This window comes from Aotus nancymaae, unplaced genomic scaffold (assembly GCF_030222135.1).
Source record: "Aotus nancymaae isolate 86718 unplaced genomic scaffold, 86718_ANA_hifiasm-v0.15.2.pri h1tg000040l, whole genome shotgun sequence".
Taxonomy (NCBI): domain Eukaryota; kingdom Metazoa; phylum Chordata; class Mammalia; order Primates; family Aotidae; genus Aotus; species Aotus nancymaae.
In genome coordinates this window covers 14,560,319-14,584,069 of record NW_026988454.1, presented here as the reverse complement: position 1 = coordinate 14,584,069, position 23,751 = coordinate 14,560,319, and the positions used below count along the sequence as shown (strand labels likewise).

At 35.8% G+C, this 23,751-nt stretch overlaps 1 long non-coding RNA gene across 1 annotated transcript in view; it reads left to right on the top strand.

Moving 5' to 3' along the window:
* The first annotated feature begins 4,805 nt into the window (after positions 1–4,805).
* LOC105718004 (uncharacterized) overlaps positions 4,806–23,751 on the top strand; it is a 92,476-nt gene continuing 73,530 nt past the window's right edge. The window contains exon 1 of the long non-coding RNA XR_001107637.2: positions 4,806–5,027. This is a non-coding gene — a long non-coding RNA (uncharacterized LOC105718004). The remainder of the gene's footprint in view (positions 5,028–23,751) is intronic.

Below are 23,751 nucleotides of genomic sequence, written 5' to 3'. Positions count from 1 at the left end.
TATCTAATATTTTGTATGATAAAATGATTGTATATATAGAAATATATAATTAGTAATAATACAGTGAATTATATTAATTCATTTTCAAATGCTGAATCAATTTTGCATTCCTGGAATGATTTGAATTTGATAGTGATTCGTTAACTTGAAAACATTGTTGGATTTTTATTAGCTAATATTGTAGATTTCTTAAGATTTTGCACCTGTGTTTTTGAATGACAATGGGTATCACCATTTCTAACATCATTAGTCTTGTGGTATACATATTACATTCATCTTGTGATTGGAAAGTGCTTTTTCTTTTCTATTCACTGAAAGATTTCCGTGAGATTTAATTTTTTTTCCCTGAATGTTTGGTAGAAATTACCTATAAAACTCTCAGTACCCACGTTCCTATGTTCTAGGATCTCTGGGACCTTGAACATCTTTTGAGTTCCTCTTGGTTCCTCGGTGACCATTGCCTGCTACACATTCAGCCTCACAAGCATCCATCATAGAAGAGTTTATGAAGGCAGGTATGGATCAAAGGGCTCCTCCTTCAGAGAACACAGGAGTTAGCAAAGACCATGATATCCTACAAGAGGAAACAGATGTCAGTGGAAAAGTGAGTCATCTCTCTGAAGAAAGAGACAGGATGGCTGCTGTGATTTCCAAGAGAGAAAATGCTGTTTTCTAATACAAAGCAATCCCTGTCACTCCTCCGGAGAATGTAGCTGTGCTGCCAGCAAAAAGGCATCATTTTAATTTTGGTACTTTAACAAACTTTTTTTTTTATGAAATGAAGGAAATGAAAAATGTATAAAAGATCATGTTCAAGCCATACTTCTTCACTTACATTTTATATGTTCCCTTTAAGAAACTTTAAATATATAATGGAAAAAGATGGACATATTTTGGGAGGCCGAAGTGGGCGGATCACCTGAGATCAGGAGAGACCAGCCTGGCCAACGTGGTGAAATCCTGTCTCTACTATAAATACAAAAATTTTGTATTGTATTGTGCTCCTGTAATCCCAGCTACTCAAGAGGCTGAGGCAGGAGAATCACTTGAACCTGGGAAGTGGAGATTGTGGTGAACCAAGGTTCACCAGCCTGGACAACTATGCAAAACTCCATCTCAAAAAAAAAAAAGTGGGATAGGGTGTTATACCCATATTGTAAGTAAGAATATGGGAGGGTAAGAAAGAAAGGAACTAGATCAAAGATTCATAGCAAATTCTTTGGTGGTGGTCACATTATAGATTTCTGCTCTCCCTGCAGCTAGCTGAGTGTCCTGTCATCTCACTATGGAAAATTTTAAAGCCGATTCATTCTATATGGACTTTGCATTTGACATTTTTTCTGTATCAGATATTGCAGCAAAACTTTTCTGCTATTGAAAACCACCTACAAAACCTAGTCTGTGCGTCTAGGAGTTCTGATATTTCAGAGATCTAGCGCTGAGGTGAGTCTTACAATGTCTGGGGGGAAAGCAAGAAGTTTGATAATTGCTGTCAGCTTTCGAATTTCCTGTCTTAGAAATTGAGAATACGGATTTGTCTGGGATTTTTGCCCGTGTTAAGTTTGTAAAATCCTTTTCTTTCTTGCTTTCATTTTTGATATACTTTTGCTCAAGATGAATCTGTTGTAAACAGTACTAATTTTTTAACCGTGAGTTCAGAGGTTTTATTTAAACTATTTTAAAAATGTATTATAAATAATTTCACATATAAAGTGAAATAAAACAAATACTAATATATTAAATAGCCATCTAAATAAAATATCATAATACAAAAAGAGAAATTGAAGAGTACTGAATTATGCTCTAATTGACACTAAAATAAAGATAACTAAATAAAAAATTCACAATGACCTTTGAAAGTATGGCAGACATACAGTGGCAAATAAGTCACTTTAGTTTCCAGCCCAGATAAAAGGGTCACAGAACACTGAAATTCACTGTGGTCATTAAATGGCTGCAAATTATGGCTCTTCAAGGAAAGCACACATCAAAGTCATCTTTTCATGCTTTTTAAAAAATGCCGGTTTATGAACTATTGTTAACATTAAATGGCAAGTCAGTGTAGGTCACAGCAAGGTACAGAACTATAAAACCTCAAGCAGCAGTTTTCTAGTTGATGTTTTTATAATACTTGACAGTTACTTTATGGATTGGGGCTTCAAGCAGCTTTTATGCTTACATAGATTTTAAAAGGAGGTTATGGAAAGAGCATATATGACTGTGACATTTAAAGTGAATATATATCAGAGACATAGAGACACCCGAAGCTCTTGTCATAGGGCACACAGAGAACATGCATCAAAGGGCCTTACTTACATCCATGCAAAAAGCCCAGCTAATTTTTAAGTCTACGCTTAAAGGCAGGTTCCAAGGCTAATAACACTTCAAAAGGCGCTAACATTTTGCCTTTCTATTGCATTTTCCTTTGCCATGGAAAATGGAACATAACTTCAAATTAATTTATTTTTTTACTTTATTTATGATACCTTTCTTTAAATTTTGAAGGTCTTTTGTCTATAATATCAGTCTTAGCATGATTCCCAGCATGATCTTTATGCAACTAGGTTTCTGGTTGGTTTTAGTTGCTATACTTTTAAAACCCCAGGAATTTTAAAAGAAATATTTGGTACTTAATGAAAAAAACAAAGGGGACTCTTTTTGTCCAAAATTGTTCTCATATATCTCTCTGCCATTACTCTCAATCCTGTTGAAGTCATTCTCCACGTCACCATAACTATGGCTTTGATTATGTTATTTTGTTAAAAAAACCAAACTATTATTTACTATGATAAGATGAAGTATCCATTGATTTCTTTTTATTTAAACCACTTCCTTGAGATATGATTGACATACACAAAGCTGTACATTTTTAATCTGTAGACCTCAATGAGCTTGGAGATAAGTGTATACCCATGGAACCATTACCACAATCTATGTTATAAACCTGTCAATCACCTCCAAAAGTTGCCTTTCATCATCTTATTTATTATTATTATTTAATGATAAGGACGCTTGATATAAACAACTACCCTCTTAGAGAGTTTTTAAGTATATTAAAAAGTATATAAAAAACTTAAAGTATTAAAAAGTATATACAAAAAAGTATATAGCAAGTTTTTAAGTATATTAAAAAGTATATACAAAACAGTATTATTAACAATAGCCACTTTGCTGTACTGGAGATCTCTAGGTCTTACTCATCTCATATAAGAAACTTTGTATCATTCAAGTAATGTCTCCTCGTGTCCCTCTCTCTCTTGCCCCTGGCAACCACCATTTCACCCTATTTCAACGGGCTTGACTATGTTAGATTCATCATGTAAGTGGTATCATGTAATATTTATCCTTTTGTGTCTCCCTTTTTTCATTTGGTACAATGTCCTCCAGGTTCATCTATGTTGTCATAAATGGTAGAATTTACTTATTTGTCAAAGGTGAATAATTTTCATGGCAAGTATATGCCATATTTTCTTTATATATTCATGCAACTGTGAGCAGGTAGGTTGCTTACGTTCATTTATTTGGTGATCAAAGCCTCACCTGATCAGATTCTAAAATTTAGTTGCCCTTCTGTTTCCATGGGTTCTGCATCTATGGATTCAACCAAGAGTGGATAAAAAGTATTTGGGAAAAGAATAGTTGCAACTAAACTGAACATGTACAGATTATTTATTTTTATCATTATTCCCTAAACAATACTGTATAACAACTATTTACATAGTTGTATACCGATTATTTACATAACATTTATGTTGTCTTAGGTATTATAAGTAATCAAGAAATGATTTAAAGTATACAAGAGAATATACATAGGTTGCATTCAAAGACTACACCATTTAGTATAAGAGACTTGAGCATCTGTGGATTTTAGTATCTGCATCTCAGAGGGGATGTAATTTCATGGTGTGTCCTGGAATCATGGATACTGAAGAATGAGTGCTTACAGGAGGGGTCTTCAAAAAGTTTATGGAAGATGCTTACTATGAAATATCCATTCATAAATTTCAACTTTATTTGCACCAAAATTTGTACTAACTTGTTATAACAGATCTGAAAAGGATCTAGTTTCAATGATTAAGAAGGATAAGACATCAGTTTGAAAAAAGCCCCTATCAGAGCAGCATTAATTTTGCTAAAACTGAAGCAAGAACAAACATCAAGTTTGTGGTGAAGCTTGGGTAGAATAACGGTGAAATCATTGATGTTTTATGAAAAGTTAATAGAGACAATGCCCCAAAGAAATCAGCAGCTCACAAATAGAGAACTTGTTTTAAGAAGAGATGTGATGATGTTGAAGATGCTCACAGCAGCAGACTATACACATCAATTTTTGAGGACAAAAAGTAACCTCATAGTGTCCTAAATGAGGAGAATCATTGATTAATAGCAGAAACAATAGCCACAGTCACGGACAATTGTTTCAGCGTACACAAATTTTATGAAAAATTAAAAGTGAGCAAACTTTCCACTTGATGGGTGCCAAACCCATTCTGCCCAGATCAGCTGCAGACAAGAGCAAAGCTTCAATGGAAATTTTAAACAAGTGAGATCAAGATTCTGAAGCATTTTTTCAAAGAATTTTAACAGATGAAACTCATACTAGCTTTACCAGTATGATCCTGAAGACAAAGCACCCTTAAAGCAATGGTAACTAATGAGAAAGCCAGGTGGGAGGAGATCCCTAACAAAACTCAGCTGACCTGTGCCCTGGGAGGAACGCACACACTGGGGTGGAGCCACAGAAGTTCCCGCCCTTTGCAGCAGGGAGGAGTCTGCCCTCTCCTCTTCCGGTATGAAACCAGACATTCAAACTGCAAGGAGAAAGCACTCTAGCAGGGATTCTGTCATTTTGGACAGTCCCTGTTTCCGCCTTGTATTCCTTTTCACCCAGTAAAACCTTGCTTTACTCCCCCTTCAAACCGTCTGCAAGCTTAAACTTTCGTGGCTCTGGGACAAGGACCCCGTCTTGGCTAAACTAAGAAAAAGTCTTGCAACATTTTGGTGCCAAACGTGTGGCTCAAGAAGTGGTGAGTGAAATGGGGACCCAGCACATCTCGCTGTGGTTTCTAATCCTTTTCATCCTCAGACTTCTGACCTATGGGAAACTGCACTCAAAACCCCCATCACTCCCAGAAGTTGGGAGCCTTTTCATGGCCTTTTCTTTCCTTTTTTGGGATGGACCAGCGAGCAGCCCCTCATCACCGCTTCCGCCTCCTGGCCTGGGCTGGGATGCATAGCCATAGGGGCCTGTGCAATTTCCATTGCATAGCTAGTTGGCTGGTTTCCAGCCTTGCACTGCTGTAGCCTCCCTCTTATGCCACCAAGGGTTTCATCTCCGTTGGACAGTAATTAAACTTTTCTCCCTGGTGTAGGAACCGGTTGAATAAGAATAAGAGGTTCTTCCCTCAGGCATTATTTTCCTTACCCCATCAGCAGGTAGCTTTTTAAGTTTTATCCTTTGAGAGGATGCTTTACTAGAACAGGAACCCCTAACTGTCACTGTTTATATTCTCTGCAAAGATTTGGTTGTGAAATCAAGCAATCTTGTTTGGCATGACTTGTAACTCTGGTAGCAAGGTTTTGTTTAGCAATTCTTTCTTAGGGAATAAGTTCCTTTCTGGTTTGATATCTGCATGTTTTCCTAACCCTGTCTTCTAAAGGGCCCACCAGGGAACTGGCTTTCCTCGTGCCTGTCTGTTTGGTTATGTTTGTGTGTGAGAGCGTGATGTTTGTAAAAAGAGCTCTAATTAATTCAGCCTAAAGCTGAATTCAAGCCTAAACAAATGCTTGGATAAAATATTTTTAAGGGAAGATAAAAGCCTTTGTACCTCTCAGTTCACATGATTTTAATCTTTGAGAAATAATAACAACCTTAAAGATTATTGGTAAAAGGCAGGTGTTACTAAGCTGTAAATAGGTGGGCTAAACAATGCAGGTCAGATGCAAGATTTGCTGTGTTTTAAGGTTATAAACTGCGTTTTGGGTTTTGAAAACTATTTGACTCATTGGCTTCACAATTGGTAAGGCCTGGGGACATATGGAACTAATCACATCCTTAATTAAGAAGACATTTTGGCTGCAGTTAGCACACAATTAAAGCAACTTGCCAGGTTTTACCTTAAAGTTAACAATTGGTAGGTGTTACCATTATAATGTGTAACTGAAACTACTAAAAATAGATTTATATGCAAGGTATCTAAGAACAGTAAACTTTTTTTTTTGTAAAAGCTTATAAGACAGCATGGAAATGTAAATTTTTGCCTAGGGTTAACAGATTATTTTAAATTAGGTAAGATAAAGCTGAAGGTTCAAACTAGTGGTAGGAGGATTGTAGAAATTAGTCTTGCAGAAGAGGTTCTCTGTGTGAATATATTGACTAAATTCAAAAAGGTATTATGTGGTTTTTCTGTAAATTGAGCATTAGAATAAAAACACAACAAGGTTTTCTTAAGGTTGTTATGCTAAGTTGTTATGAACTATGGAGATAACCAAACTTCTTTGTCAATCGTGTTTCCAACTGTAACTATGATGGACACTTTGCTATTTACAGATGATTGTTATTTTGTTTTGATCCTTTTCAAAAGATGGTTTATAATGAGCTATAGCACTCTGACAGGTGCTCTTAAATACAATTTCTGATTGTATTTGGGACAATCAGGTTTCTAATAACATTAGAGATTGTAACATTGGAATAAAGGAAAATGCACAGGACTCGTGAAGAGCTAAATACTCACAAATTTCAAGCCAAACAAGAGATTAATGAAATGGATTGAACCCAGAAGGCTGAAGCCAGCTTTTTGACTTTTGCTTGGAATATTGCTGATCCTTGTTTTGTTTTCCAGAGTCAAGGAAATGTATTCTGAACTATTTACCACTTTTAATAATTAAGCAAGGTATACTTCTGTAATCAAAATTTGGAGCATGTTTGTTTCTCTCTGCCTGGTTCCTGTAGCATTAGAAACTATTTGTGAGTATTCTTGATGTATGGCAATATAGTTTTTTGCATCATTGCAATAAGAATCCATTTTTCTTTTGCAACAAGATACAATTGGAAAAAAAATGTTATTTTACCAAGGCTTTGACTGGAAGGCTATGCTTCCCTTTAAGAAATCAAGCTCTACTTGCAGAGCCAATAAAAGCCCAGTGGGGAGACTGGCCTCATACCTTTGTCTTCACAGGCCCTGTACAGGGTTCCTGTACTGTTTTCAGTAAAGAATGTTACTTTCTAACAGGTCCAATATCTTCAAGTTTATCTTGGGACTTTAAGAGGAAAGGAGAATCTTTGGTATCAAGGCTAATATTAAAATGGAAAGAAAAAGAAAGCCACTCGGTCTTTGCCTTAATGCTGTTTATAGAATGCTCCAAGTTCAGGCACAATTTCAAAAATCTGCCATTTTCTGATTACGTGTAATCTTGTTGAGGACCTAGAGTGCAGGAATATTTTATGTGTATCTTTGCCAAATCTGCAAAATTCCTGCTGTGACTATTCAGAATCCTTCTTTTTTCTGTTGCCACGGTAAATGGTGAAAGGAAGAGGTTTTCATCTCCTTGGAAATTAATACCCATTTGTAGAGAGCATTGTCAGTCTACCTAAAAATTGTCTCTTACCATTACATAGAAGTACTTTGTAAAATAAACAATTACAGATATTATTATAATAAACTGTTATGCAGACAATATGAGGATATTCTTTGCTGCTGCATTATCAAGTTCTCAACTTGAAATTACTGACTAAAATCAACAAAGCTGTTTATTCCGTCTCTTTCTGGCATTGCTAGTACCATTATTTGCATTTATTGGTCATTTATATGAATATTATGAAAATAGAATGTTTGTTTGTAAAACAAAGTATTCTTTATTTATTTAGTAAATATTTATAAACATAGGCTATATGAAAAGAACATCCTGAAAGTTAAATGCTTTTTAAAAGAGAAAACATTTTCTACTTGAGATTTGCTGGAGAAATGAAATATTGAGTTTTAAACTCATCAGTATTTTTTAACATGGAAATCACTCTATAAATATCTCTCTGAAAAGGAAAAATATAAAATCAGAAATGTTAGATTTTAAGCAAAGAAACAGATTTAATTAAGAAGAAATTTTGAAATAAATCTCACAAACCTAAAATATCTTTGTTTATTCAGATGTATTGTACATAACTTCTGTTAACAAAATAAACAGATTAAATGTCCATGTTGCTAGGCAAAGTGTGTCTGTTAAATAAAGGTGTTGAAGTAATCTGTTAAATGTTAAATTTAACTCTGAAAGATTAAATAGTAGGTGGCTTATGATGGAAATTCACTTTAAAACATTTCTAAGCATTCTCTTGCTGTCAAATTGCTTTATTTATGCCATGGAGGTTTAATCTTTAGAACTATGATATTTCCAAAAAATACATACTTTGCTTTGTTTGAGAAAAAAATTGTATTGTGCCATAATGTGATTTTCACAAAAGTTTAAACAATATCTTGAAAAAGTCAAGCTAAAAGTTTAAGCCCAAATATCACCATGAATTTTATTTATAATTTGACAGGTGCCTACAGTATTCAAAGTCTAAACATGTAATAAGTACAGCAGGACCTTGAATAACATTGTTTCATCCAATGTTTTTTCATTATAATGTGAATTAGGTAAAGAAAACTCATCACTTCCCAGTCAGGGCCACTGTCTGTGGGGGATCTGCATGCTCTCCCCAAGCCTGCCTAGGTTTTCTCCAGGTCCTCTGATTTCCTCCCACATCCAGAAGATGTGCATGTTAGGTTCATCAGCACATCTACAGGGTTCCAGTGTGAGTGAGAGTGATGTGGGTATGAATGTGTCCTATGATGGGGTGGCATCCTGCCCAGGGCATTTTCCTGCCTGGCATCCTGAACTGCAGGGATGGGCTCTGGCTACCTGCAACCCTGAACTGGAATAATTGGGTAAATCATGATCTTACTTGTTTTTATTAATCTTTATTAAATGTATGTATAGTTCACATTTGTTTCAGTGTTAGAAGTGTTTTGGTCTTTATTTAGAAGTTTGGTGATGTTTATGTGACCAGAAATATGCCATAGGAATTTCACTTTTCTTTGGATCGATTAGACTGTGGTCAAATTGGTTTCCTTATAGTTATTCTGCTTAAAGTAACAGTTTCTAAGAACCTTTAGACAACATTCAGTGAGGACTTACTGTAGTTGATACAGTATATCTGATGCTTCAAAGGGAAGCCATGGTTGGACACACAGATTTTGGAGTTATCTGAACTGAGTACATAAGTGACTGAATTTGTCAAGTCAAAAAGTGTAGCAGAGAAGAGTCCATGGCCAAGGAGAAAATTTTATTGCTATTTCTTCCTTTCCAGATAGTATATGGTGCATTATGTTGTAAATTTAAACATACTCAATTAATAGTTGCTTTAAGATGAGTTTGGAGCTACTGAAAACCAATTTAGATTATGTATATTCTATAGTCACACAACAGTGCTACAAATACTTAAACTGAAAGACAGTTCCAGGTTTAATCATTATGTGGGTTAAAATTTGTTACTTGGGGCTTTATCTTTGCTTTGTGAAATTAATTTAAAATGAAAATCACTTATATGTCCATTTTATTTACTTAGAAAAGCATGCATAATTGGAGTATAATTTCAGATGAGTGTTAAAGAAAAAATTGTGTTTAATATACATATTTTAAATAATAGTCATAATGATACAGTGACACACAGCCTATTAAGAGTCAGAGGAGAATCTGAGGTTGTAAAAATACATAAATGATATGTGTATTTAAGTTAACAGCAAATGGGTGAATTTTTATTATGAAGGGGAGGTCATCCTGGGACCTCTCATCCTACAGGGAGTGCTCCAGGAGTGTGAAACTGCCCAAGTCCTTTTAAGGCTTAGTCTTGAAATTGGCATACTGCTGCTTCCACAGCGTTTGACTGGTCAAAGCAAGTCTGAATCAAGAGGTGGAGAAACATATTCTATCTGTTGATGGGAGGAGCTGCAAAGTCACATTTCAAAGAATGTTTGTATAAACAGGGAGGAAAATTTTGGCCAATTTCATGTACATCTACAACATGAAGATTCTATTAAAGAAAAAAAATAAAAAGAGATTAAAAACACATTGATTAATGTCTCCCAAACTTTAATAAGAAAAAGAACTATTTCGGATATTTATTAAAATTTAAATCCCTAGGCCATATCCCATAATGTGAAAGTAAGTCTAGATCTAGTTTTCCAGAATCTTAAAGATATTCATCTCCATAGTGATTTTGATAGAGATGGTCTAATGAGTCTCCAGTGATGGAGAGGAAGAAATTTTATACTGGAGTAATGAAGAGTGAGTTATTACAGGAAAAAATAGTTAAGCAGGTGAAAACTGCTCAAAGATTATCCCTTTCATTTGTTACTACAGATTGAATATTTCTTATCCGAAATGCTTGACACCAGAAATGTTTTTGGACTTCAGATGTTGCATATTCGTAATGAAATATCTTAAAAATGAGACCCAAGTCTAAACACAAAGTTCATTTATGTTTCATATATATCTTACACACATAGCCTAAAGATAATTTAATATGATATTTTAAAATAATTTTGTGCATGAAGCAAAGTTTATGTACATTGAACCATCAGCAAAGATGTCAATATCTCAGTGCCCCATGTGGAGACTCTGGTTGTTTGGCATCATCATCAGTCCTGACTCTGAATTTATATGCTACAGATAAACATTTATTTTCTTAAACTTTCGCGTAGGTACTTAGCAGTAAAAAAATGGCATATCATTATAAAAGTGAAAATATAATGTGTTCAGCAGTGCAGTGGCGTCTCCAGAATACTTGTATCAGCTGTGAAACAGCAGCAACAGCAGGCTGAAGAAACTGTGTTGTACACCTGCATTTTGACTGTGACCCATCATATGAGGTCAGGTGTGGAATTCTCCACTTGTGGCATCATGTCGATGCTCAAAATGTTTCAGATTTTGGAGCAATTTGGATTTTGGATTTTCAAATTAGAGACACTTAACCTGTACTGTAGCTTTTAGTGTTCAAAGGGCTTCCACATTATCCAAGACCCAACAAACTTGTAAAGTAGGAATGGGATATATATTGTCACAGCTATTGAATGGAATATTTGGGATGTACACATCAGTCTTTTATCATATAATGCAGTTTTCTGATCAGTTTTATTTATGTGATTCAGTTGAGCAAATAAAGATGGTAAATCTAAAAACAACCTATTTATTTATTCAGAGTTTGGCTCAGTATGTGAGCATTTGGGATGGAAAAATTGTGCCCATTGAAAGCTAATTTGGAAAGAAAGGATTTTTCCAAGTTTTTTAAAAAAGGAAAAAAATTAAATTATCATCAATGTCATTAATTCAGCCATGAAGAAAAATGGAGAGGTAGTGATATTAGCAAGCTACAATGTTCAAAAAATATAGTAGTAATGTTCTCTTATCAAACTTTTGCCAAGCTTTCATGACAATAAACTGAACTTTAGTTATCATTAAGAAAATAATTGAATCAAATAACTTCAGCATGCAGGACAAAAATTGAGAGGTGCCTTATGAGATGATCAGGAAAATATCACATTTATGTATGAAGAGGTCACTAAAGCACCAAAGGAATCTCCTAAGAAAGTAGAATAAATTTAAATACGTAGCAGAAAATACCAAATATGATTTGAAGCTGGAATGTTGGTGAGTTTCTAAAGAATTCAGAATTTTTATTTTTGGTATATAATTATATATTTTAAGTCTATATTTCATTTTGAGTTAATACTTGTATATGGTGTGAGGTATGTGTTAAAGTTTTTGTTATTCCATTATTTTGTTTTGTGCTATGGTTTGACTGCGTCTCCTAAATTTGATGTTTTGGAAGCATAATCCCCAAATTTGTGTGTTGATTTGGGGTGAGGCCATTGGGAGGTAACTAGGATTACATAAGGTCATGAAGGTGGGGCTCTCATGATGGGACCAGTGGCTTTACAAGAGGTAGACCTGAGCTGATACACACACTCTCGCTATCATGGCTTGCGTAATGCCCTTCGCCATGTTATCATGCACTAAGAAGGCCCTCACCGGTCGCCAGTGCCATACTCTTGAACCTTACAGATTCCATAACTGTAAATAATAATTTTTTGAAATAAATTACTTACTATGGTGTTCTGTTGAAGAAACAGAAAACAAAGTAAGACATTTTATTTCATTTTTTATTTTCTTTCAGCACAATTTTATTCACTTGTTTAGTACTATTTGTTGAAAAATTATCCTTTATCCACTAAATTGCCTTTGGACCTTTGTTGAAAATCACTTTGCATATGTGAAGACCTGTTTTTGAGTTCTGCACCATTAACTAATTTGTGTATCTTTATGCCAATACCTCACATTTTTCATTACTATAGTTTCTAGTTTGCTGAGAGTTTAAATCGGAAATGACTACGAGATTTCATCCAGTGCTTTTTATAAATATTTTCAGGATACATACATATATATTATTTTAATTAAAAATCTTGTTATGGTGCAATGCATTAATGTGTTTTCAAATTTTGAACCATTGTAATCTGTAGAAAATAAGGCAAATGATATTATTCTGTTAGCAAAAAATTACTTAAGTGAAATATGGTTAATTATGTTCATATAACTGAAGCTCAGTAGGGTATGTGCCTACCTCATACTATTTAAAATAAATTTTAGAGAATTTTGAATACTTTTGACTTTGCTTATTATTTATAGCAACTAAGTACTAAAAATGCAGGTCAACATGGTTAACAAGTTTGCTATCTGAAATAATATTTTAAATATATGTATATGTACATATTTGTGAATATATTTTCTATTCAATCTAGTTAAAATTATTGTTGTTGTCTTATACCCTACAGAGAACTTTATTAATTTTACCTAAAAGTTTTGTAACACAGATTCAATTTAGGCAATATGTTTCATAGTTCTGCTAAAGACAAATACAGAAATTATAATCAGAAGGCTTAATCTACTGTGGCAAAGTACAAATGAGGCAAAACCATAGTACATTTATTTAATTATCTAAATTTGCAAACTTTGCCTCAATGTTTAAAGAAAAACAACCCAATTAAATCAGACTAAGGATAAACAGACTTCTCAGCAGAGATACTTCAGCTGAGCTAGTATAATATGCTGCCCATTATGAAGTGGTCTCTTACAGATATTGATTTCATTATTCTTTTCTACTGTGTGTAACTGAGTTAGAAAAATATAACTCAGCATCTTATACTCTCTGTAAAGAAATTTTTTTTCATTCCATTTGTGCCCTCCAGATAATGCAACAGTATGTCTGTGATAAGAGTAAATACTCTATTATTTTTGTTATTTCTTTTTTAAAAAGACCTCATCAATTAATAGTTAATCATAACTGATTTATACATCTGAGAAAACAGAAGTGGTTAATGGAAATGTTGACACATGGCACAAAAACATTTTAATATCATCTAGCCATTATAAAATGATGTTTCCATTGTTAGATTTACAAATTTGAAAAATGCAATTGAAGTGTGTGAGAATGGTAAAATGAGGTTTTTATTAAAAAGTTGATGGGCATTATTTTTAAAAATTATCCCCTTCTTGAGAAAGATTTTCATACTCCTTATTAAGCAGTTGAATCAAGAAACATGATTACAAGAGTATAATGTGCATCTTCCAGAATACTTGCCCACTGGTTTATACATGTTCTTATGTTTATGGAGAATATCTTTCTTGTGAGTTCTTTATAAGATAAGCAATAAGTAGAATAAACTGTGATTAAGAAATTTGTTTTGACCGAGAGTGGTGGCTCAAGCCTGTAATCCCAGCACTTTAGGAGGCCAAAGTGAGTGAATTGCTTGAGTTTAGGAGTTCAAGAGCAGTCTGGGCAACATGGTGGAACCCCATCTCTACAAAAAATACAAAAAAATAGCTGGATGTGGTGGTTCCAGCTACTGTAGTCCTAGTTAATTTGAAGGCTGAGGTAGGAAGAAGGTTTGAGCCTGCGAGGTGGCAGTTGCAATGAGCCGAGATTGTGCCACAGCATTCCAGCCTGGGCAACAGAGCCAGGCCCTATGTCAAAATAAATAAATAAATAATACAATGAAATTATTCTAATAACATAAACTAGGATCTAAATCTATAAAATTGGAACACAGAGTTATGCTGTTACAGAGTCCACACAATGCAGATCCCCCAAATAAAAAACAAAAAGCCTTACCAATATTTCTTAGCCTCATCCATACATCCTTTGTGCTAGAAATTTGCCTTGTGCTCACTTCAATTTTAGCCCAGTGTCTTTGTTCATTCACTCATTCATTTAGTGAGTCAATCAGTCAAAGAGTCATACACTAAAATAAAATAACATTTATTTTACAGATGCTGACAAATCCTCAACTGTATGTCAGAATCCATGTTAGATACTAGGGATACGAACAGAAGTCAAACAGGGTCCCATCCCCAGAAAGGAGACAGACAAAGGAACTGATGATTGAAACAGCAAATGTGGAGAGTTGTTCAGGGTGTCATGGGAGTGCATACAGGTAAAATTAACTCTGGGATATTGGAGGCAGGATTGGAAGTGAGAAGTAATGCTTGAGTGGTCTTGATAGACAAGTAAGAAATTAGTTTGGTGAGGAAAGTCAGATCTCTCATGGGAAAAACAGCTTGTTTTTCAGCAGCATGAAAACCCCCGAGAACAGGATGTACTTCAAGAACACAAAGTAGTCCCATAGAGGGGTGTGTGTGTTGCCAGAAAATATAATGGATGTAATAAACCAGGGTCAAACATGAATGTTATTCAAAGAAGCTTGACTTTATCTTAAACAATAGAATGTCAAAATTATTTGTAAGTAGATTTTTTTTATGATCAATTACCAAGTTTTAGGTAGGAGAGAGACAGCATTGATTTACAGATTTCTCATGTAGATAACAGATATGGTTTGGAAGACATGATGTTGGATTCAAGACTGTTTAAATTAACTTGAGGTAAAAAGTAGTTTGTTCTGAGCCTTTTTCTAGAAGGAACATAAGGTTTCTGAAATGTGTTTTATTTTGTAGTAGTAGCGACCTTATGATTATCTTGTCATATCTTTCCCAACTCGTTGGATTTTTAGGTTGTGCTGTATCATTCTTTAACAGAATAAAGGTTGTTTGAAGGATTGAGTGAAAACACAAACTACTTGAATTTTCTGTGAAGGGGAATGAAAACCAAGTGAAAGATTTTCAGGATGGGAAGCACTGTTTTGAGTGACATCTAGTACTGCTTTATTAATGAAAATATGTATCAAGTGGTTTGTGTGTGTGTATGTGTGTGTGTGTCTATATCATTCAGGTGCTGGGAACACAGTGGTGAGAAATGATTCTTGGTTTCATGGAGCTTACAGTAGGGTGGAGAAATAGACTTTAACCAGATGCTTATATAAATACAGTTGATCTTCATTATTTGTAGATTCCATATTTGCAAATTTGCCTGAGTGCTAAAATTTATTTATAATCCCAAGATCAATACTCACTGCACTTTTGCAATTATTTACGGACATGTATAGAGAGCAAAAAAAGTTGGTGGCAGCCATGCACACTCCAGGCTGATGTCAAACAGGGTGACACTCTGAGTAAGAATCTTGTTTCAACACTGTGTAAACCAGTGTTCTTTTTGTGGCCTATTTTGTGCTACATTTTTTGCATTTTGTGCTTTTTATTTTTTTTTTGATATTGTTTAAAACAGTGCCTAACCCTAGGGCTGAAGTGTTGTCTAATGTTTCTAAGCACAAGAAGGCCATGTTGTACCTTAGGGAGAAAATGCAAGTGTTAGGTGAGCTTTGTTCAGGCATGAGTTATAAGTACCAATGTGATCTCAATGTCAGTGAATCACCAGTACATATTAAATAAGGTGATGTTACCCAGTAACACACACAAAAAAGGCTATGTATCGATCATTTGACAAAAATTTGACCAGAGGCTCCCAGGAACCTAACCCTGTATTTCTCCTAGGAGCAATTATTCAGTATTCACTAACTCAGTATTGGTGGCAGTTTCACAGACCATAACCACCGTGGATAATGAGAACTGACTATACATATAAAATTACAATTAAACTAAGTGCTTTTCAGAATAAGCAGTTGGTATTAGGTAAGTGTATGCTTTTGTTTATGAAGAAGGCAGATATAGCATTGAGTTAGGTTGTCTAGGAACATATTCCTGAGAACATGGTGTGGTGTTAAAGTATAAAAGTAGAATAGGTTTTATTAAGATTAAAAGAGAGTGGATGTGTCATCCCAGAACTATAAAACAGACTCCTTGGAGAGAAAGCATTGTTTTTATCAAGGATCTGAAAGAAGCCAGTGTCACTAGAACTTAGCATTGAGCCATCATCTTCAAGAGAGGTCTAGAGTATGCAAAAACTTATAGAACCTCAGTCTAAATACTAAAAAGCCATTGAGAGGGGCAAGTGGTGGCAATGATAAACATAAAAATTATTAGTTTTTATTTTTGGAAAACATTTATCTAGCAAAGAATAACTCAGAGATGACAGCTTAGACAGGAGCGATGGCAGAAGAGAGAAAGAGAGGAGATTAAACCTATATTTAAGGCAACTGAAGGAAAAAAGGGTGTTTCCCTGACTGGACAGATAGTAGCTAAAGATAAATTAAGGCCAGTAACTAAATTTAACAGTTTGACTCAAGGTAACAAAGTGGCAAGCTATTCTAACATGAATGAGAAGAACAAAGATACATCATTTTTCATATTTTAATCTCATTTGGTGAACAAATCCACTTTATATTCAGAAAGTAGGAACCCACATTTCTTTTTTTCAGGAGTGAAATGAGGGTTAATCCACAGGAGAATAAACAACTGTGGCTTTGTAGTATACAAGATTACTTTTCTTTCATGGATAGAATATAATTAAATGAAGCAGTTTTTAATGGAAAGAGTGGAAAACTTTTATTTGCCTAATCTATGGAGGTAGCAAGAATTGTTGGTTTAATCCTATTTTAGGATGTCATATGCATATTATCTCTTCTTTTTGATTTTTTTTCACAAAGACAAATACCTTTTTTGATAACTTATTATTTTTGCTTTCCGAGATTCTTGGTTATATATTATAGCTTTTAAATAAGTATTTGCATGATTCAGAACAGGTCGATTTTTTGACTCAGAGACTAATCATCTGAGAATGATTTTTCAAAACCCTGAATTTATATAGTCAGAAAGTTCTTGAAAGCTTACCAAAGGCAAATCTTCTATTTTAGAGAGGAGTAAAGTGAAGCCCAGCGAGATGAAGTGACTTTGAATCATTGATTTGTAGCATTCCTTCAACCCGACCACGTACCTCCATAGTGCACAGCTCCTGCAGATCTCTCCCGCTTCTGAGACCAGACACTTCTACAATAGGTGGTTTTCAGAAGCCACCTAATTAAGTTAAAGCACCCAACTGAGTCATCATCCTCACAAAAATTTATAATGTAATATTTGCTTTACTCCTTGTGGGATCGGCACTTAGATATATACCCACTGATGATTCTCAGTATGTATACAAAGGCAGTTTTCCGAAAACTACTACATTTCTGAGCCATAAAATAAACAAGCGGAATAAGTGTAGGTGGCCATTAATTATCTAAAGTGCTGTGCAACTTCGACATGTTTTAAATCTCTGCTTTCAGAAATTTCTGTTTCATATTTCATGCTTCAGCTGTGCTGGTGATGAGAAAAGGAGGCTCTGCTTTTTGTCATGGTGTGATGGATGCTGATTTCCTCGAGTGCAGATGATATTTTTCAGAGAAGAGTCAATTATTTGTGTAATAGTCTTTGCCAAGCATTCTGCCCTTTTTTGAGATGAAGAGTATTTCAAATATTGTACAATTAACTGTTATCAGCTCTGTGTTGTGATTCATTCTCTCTGAAAGAATATATAACAAGGACATAGAAATAATTCCTGAAACAATTCACAGGTTTGAGATGCAATAAGGAATTCAAATATAAATCCCAAAGTGGGAAATAGAACTTAGACTTTGTCAACTGAAAAAGTAAATTATAGAGGTAGGGAAAGTTATTTTAGAAAAAAAAAAAAAAAAAAAAGGAAAGCAAGAGAAAGGAGGGAAGTATGGTACTTTCTTCACCTTTACAAGAGACAGTTGAATATCAGTTACACCAGCTTTGTTTTTGCTTTGCTTCAGAAATCTTCAATATGAACACTTTAAAAAAGCCTAAAAGTCTAAAAGTCAACTTGAGAGGAGCTATTTAAATAGAACTGATAAGCATTATAATGGGCTGCTGAATCCAGAAGCAAGTCAGATTTCATGTGAAGTTTATAGTTTTTCTTTGCTGGTTGGATTTTCAAATCACATTCTATCTTTATAACAGCCTTTAAACTGCTGTATTCCAGGTTCCTTCATCTCTTCTACTTCAGATCTTCTACGCTAGTCCCTGAAACTTAATTCTCATGTGCGGTTGGAGTGTTTTGGCACCTCTGTAGTACTATTTGAAAAAATTGGAATAATAGATGAAATTTTAGGTCTGGAGTTCATCTCCAATTAGGTCTGGAGTTCATATGCCATAAGATTCACTCTTAGAGAGTGTATTTAAATTAAAAGTGTTTTCTATATATCCCATAGAAGTACTCCCAAGAGGGAAGTATCTTAACCATGGATAATCAATAATGCATAAATGTGCACTAATTGGTCAACTACCCTTTAAAGGGACATTCAGTGACAAAAGAAACTAAATTAACCAGAAATCACCTCTTTACTTCTAATTTGTTTATATTAATGGCAATAATGCTGCCATGTCTTTTAGTCTCCATTCCTCCCACACTATAATTGTAGGTTTTTTCCAAATTAATGTATCATAATGTGTTTTCAAATAACATAAATCTTGTCTTCAGCAGTGGATATAATTAAGTAGAATTACTTTCCATGAGCTGATATCACTGAATGTGAAGACAATGACAAAATACTTTCTGTCTTGTACTAACCGTGTGTGGATCTTACAACGAACTTTTCTCTGGATAGTCCGTGGTATTTTTTGGCCCTAAGTAAGTGAAAAAGGGACTTTTGATCTTCTTCTTTAGCCTATAAACTTTTCATAGGTGGAGACTCTGCAGATTACTGAATTAACTCATTTACACTTTAACATTTAAAATTTTAATAAAGTATTGGATGCACATGGCTAAAAATATCAAATAGTAGAGAAAGGCATATTTATTAGTAATGTTTACAAATGCGAGGAACACAAAACCAACTAACTACCAGAGGTTTAAACCACAGAGATTTTTTTTTTCTTCTCATACTGAGGACTCAAGATAGATAACCATGAGGTTAGACTGGTGATTCTACACAGCCGTCAGGCCCGGATTCTCTACACGGCTATCAGGTCCAGATTCTCTACACAGCCATTAGGCCCAGATTCTCTTTCTGCTCTGACATGTCCATCATGTCATCACTTGTCATCAAGAATATGATGGACATGTCATCATGTCCATCACTTTTTGTTATAAGTGACCTTTAATGCCTACAGTTAAAATTCCTGGATCATTTAGGGTCAGCTATTTCTATGGATTCTATATTGTGGAATTCCAAAAATCTATGTCTTTATCCAACCAAGAAAGGCAATGAAATAGCATTGGGATATAAGAAAGGTTTGAGAAAGGAAGGAAGCATAATGCGCTAAATTTCTTTCAAATACCTTGTTGACAAAAGAGTCAAACTTTGTGAAATATTTGAAAAGATATACTCTGTGCCAGATATAAGTGACCATGGCCCATGACACATCCTCAGGAGGTCTGAACAACTTGTTCCCAAGGTAGTTAGGCTACCGCTTGGTTTTATACATTTTAGGAAACATGAGACATCAATTAAATACACTTAAGCTATATATTGGTTTGGAATATCCCAGAACAGTGGGACAACTTGAAGTAGGCATTCCAGGTTATAGTTAAATTTTAAAGTTTTATGATTGGCAATTGGTTGAAAAAGTTATTAGAAATAGAAAGGAATATCTGGGTTATGATAAGATGTTGGGGAGACCAAAGTTTTATATGCAGATGAAGCCTCCAGGTAGCTGGCTTCAGAGAGAATAGAGTGTAAATGTTTCTTATCAGACTTAAAGGCTGTGTTGATGTCAAATGCTGCTCTTCCTTAATTCCAACAGGGAAGACGGCATAATGAGGCATGGTCAGCTCCCCGCTTCCTGTCATGGCCTGAACCAATCCTTCTAATTTGTTTATATTAATGGTGTTAAATTTGGAGGGCCCTGGTCCAGGATGGGTCCATTGAGAAGGTTGCAGGGCAAGTGGGAGGGCTTCAAATTTTATTTTTGGTTTACAACCTCCAGACCAACAATTCTCCCTTTCCATTATAAAATAAGATCCATCCACAATCAGATTCATCCATAAATTAGTTTGATTTTCCTTCTTCTCTATTAAGAAACAAAATGTGATTTTTAAAACAAATACTGTAACTACCGAAGGCATTCTTCTTGCCCACTGTATGTAAAATAAAGACCATAGCACTGCAGTAACAAAGAGTTTAATAGATATAAGTCTGGCCAAGCCACATGGGAGATGGAATTAGTACTCAAATAATCTCTTTCAAAGCTCTTAGGTTAGGTGTTTTGCAAAGCCAGTTTCGGGGAAGGGGTAGGGGTGGCTAGGCTTGCTACTGATTGATTAAGGCAGAGATGAAATCCTAGTGGGTCAAAGCTGTCCTTCTGTGGGCTGAATCACTTCTATGTGGGGCCACCAGAGCAGAGTTGGTGGGTCCAGGTGGAGCCATGCCTGTCAGACATGCAAAAAGCCTGAAAAGATATCTCAAAAGGCCAATTTACAATAGTGTGTTATCTGTAGGAATATTGGGGAAGTTGCATATCTTATAGCCTCTGGAATAATGGCTGACAGTTTTTCCTGCTTGCACCTTAGCAGGACTCATGTTCCTTTCCTACTCCTAGCCTCATGGCCTCCTATTTGCTTTAAGAAAGCTGTTGAGTTTTGGGCAAAGCCTATTTATCACTTAAACTGTAGCCTGAATGTCTTCCAAAGTTAGCTCAGCCCAGTAGCCCAGGATTAATTAAGGGAAAGGCAAGATGTGGGGTGGGTTAGCTCAAATCTCATTCACGGTCGTAATTTTCTCAGTGATATAATTTTTGCAACAGCGGTTTTTAATAAGGACATGCCTGAAGCACAGTAGGATCCACATTCCTTGCAAAGTCTAGCTCATCCTAGTGTGTCTTATGCTAGGACTGCTATTACTATTACACTGACTGCTTTCTCTTGGCTCCACCTTGCTCAGTGACAGGCTTCCTCACTTGGGCACTCTAGACATGCTCAGAGTCTTCTGTTTGCTTTTTCTTCAGACTATCTTGTTCTTCCCCATTGATATTTCAGTTGCTGTTCTCTTACTTCCTTCAGGCCATTATTCAAATGTTGCTTCTCAGGCATTGCCTGGCTACCCTTTCTACAATTGCCACATCCCCAAATCCAGCACTCTTCATCACTCTTCTTCCCTCTATTTATTAGGCAATATACTAAATTCTCCATATTTAATTTTTTTTGTCACCTACAGTAATTTTTTGGAGGGGAATGGGATTTTTGTCTCTGCATTCAGTGTGATAACTCTGGTACTGAGGGACTGTGTTAGAGGGACTTCCTGAGGTCTGCTGGGGGCTTTGTTTCCAGCACAGGACTTTCCCACCTCTGGCTGGCTAGGGACTTTTGTTTTCACTTTCCCGTCTCTGGCGGGCTAGGTAGGGGCTTTGTCTCTGGTTGTCCTGCCTCTGGCTCTTGGAGTTGGAGGCTGTATGACTCAGGGTTGTAAAACAGTAGCCAATCCAGTAAAAGATTCAAAGATCAATTAATCCAGAGGAAGTTTGAAAGAACCCCTCTCATTGGAAGAGAACATGGATGGGGAGAGAACAACTCAGAGATAAAAGCTACTCTAGCCGCCCCAGCCTGGAGTGGCACCCCCTCCAGGTCCCCTTCCAGGGCATGAAAACAGTCCTTCTGCTCTGCCAAATAAACTGCACTATCGCACATCCTTTGGGTCCTTGAGTTTTATCTGAGCTGTAACAACTCACTATGACACCTAGGTCCCCTTTTGCATTCTTCGGGGTTGGGAGGCCAAGAACCTGAAAATCTGGTAGCAGTGAGTCTGGTTATAGTACTGACAACAATTTCTGACACTTGGGCAATATTTCTTCAATTTATTCAATGAATGAATGTAGCCTGAGGGATGGAGGGGTTGGGAAAACTGATCCTTGTTTCAGGATCTCAGTTGGAGAGGTAGGTGAAGGTGGCAGAGCAACCAATATCTGTTGCTTTTTCCCTTTTTCTCGTGTCCTATCTGGGACTGACTATTGATGTTTCATATTTTTTTCTTTCCACTGTTTAATATTGTGTGTGTTTAGGAGAGGCTTAGATTTGTTTTGGATTTTTAAAAAAGCCAGAATTATTTGCTATGGAGTCACTATCTCACAGGCTGAATTATGTGGGCCAGAGGGAAAAGGGAGCTGGTTTTGTTGTTCTTCATCATTCCTGTTTTCCTACCCAGCTTCTGTCACTCTCTACTCAAATTAGGAGCTAATCTGAGCAATGTCAGAGTTTCCTCCATAAAACTCAATGAAATAATTTTAAAAATAAGATCAATGGCTGGCTCTGGAAGAGAAGGTACATATATTCTTGATACTGTTAAACCAAGTTTAGCCTAAAGCTGCCTGGCATGGTTAGGCTTTGTGTCCTCACCCAAATCTCATCTTGAATTGTAATTCCCATAATCCCCATGTGTCAAGGTCAGGACCAGGTGAATGTCATTGAATCATGGGGGCAGTTTTCCCATGATGTTCTCATGATAGGTGTTCTTATGAGATCTAATTAAGCATCTGACATTTTTTCTGCTGGCACTCATTTTCTCTCCTGCTGCCCTGTGGAGAGATGCCTTTCTCTGTTATTGTAAGTTTCCTGAGTCCTGCCCCTGAGCCAGGTGGAACTGTGAGTCAATTAAACCTCTTTCTTACAAATTACCCAGTATCTGGTATTTCTTCTTGGCAGCATGAGAACAAACTAATACACTGCCTCCTTACATATTTCAGCCTAAAAGTTTCTCTGTATATTGTGAACTATAACCTAAATGGAGTTGTATATTAGTCCGTTTACATGCTAGTGATAAAGATGTACCCAAGACTGGGTAATTTATGAAGAAAAAGATTTAATGGAGTCGCATGGAGTTCCACGTGGCTGGGGAGGCCTCACAATCATGGTGGAAGGCAAAAGGCACATCTTACATGGTGGCAAACAAGAGAGAATGGGAGAGCCAAGCAAAAAAGAAAACCCCTGATAAAATTATCAGATCTTGTGAGACTTATTCACTATCATGAGAACAGTAGGGAAAAATCACCCCCATGATTCAATTATCTCCAACCGGGTCCCTCCCACAACATGTAGAAATTATGGGAGCTATAATTCAGGATGAGATTTGGGTGGGGACACAGCCAAACCATATCAAGTTGTGAATAGACTGTAGCCTGCTCTTGTTCCAATCACTGAATTTTGGCCAATCATAGGTAGCCAACTGTTTAAACTGTGTTCAAATAAGGCAAACACTGAGCTGTAACAATCTGGCTGTTTCTGCACCTCACTTCCATTTTCTGTATGTCACTTTCCTTTTTCTGTCCATAAACATTTTTCCACCATGTGGCTGTGCTGCAGTCTTTGAACCTACTCTGGCTTGGGAGGCTTCCTGTTTCACGAACTGATCTTTGCTCAATTATACTCTTTTAAATTTA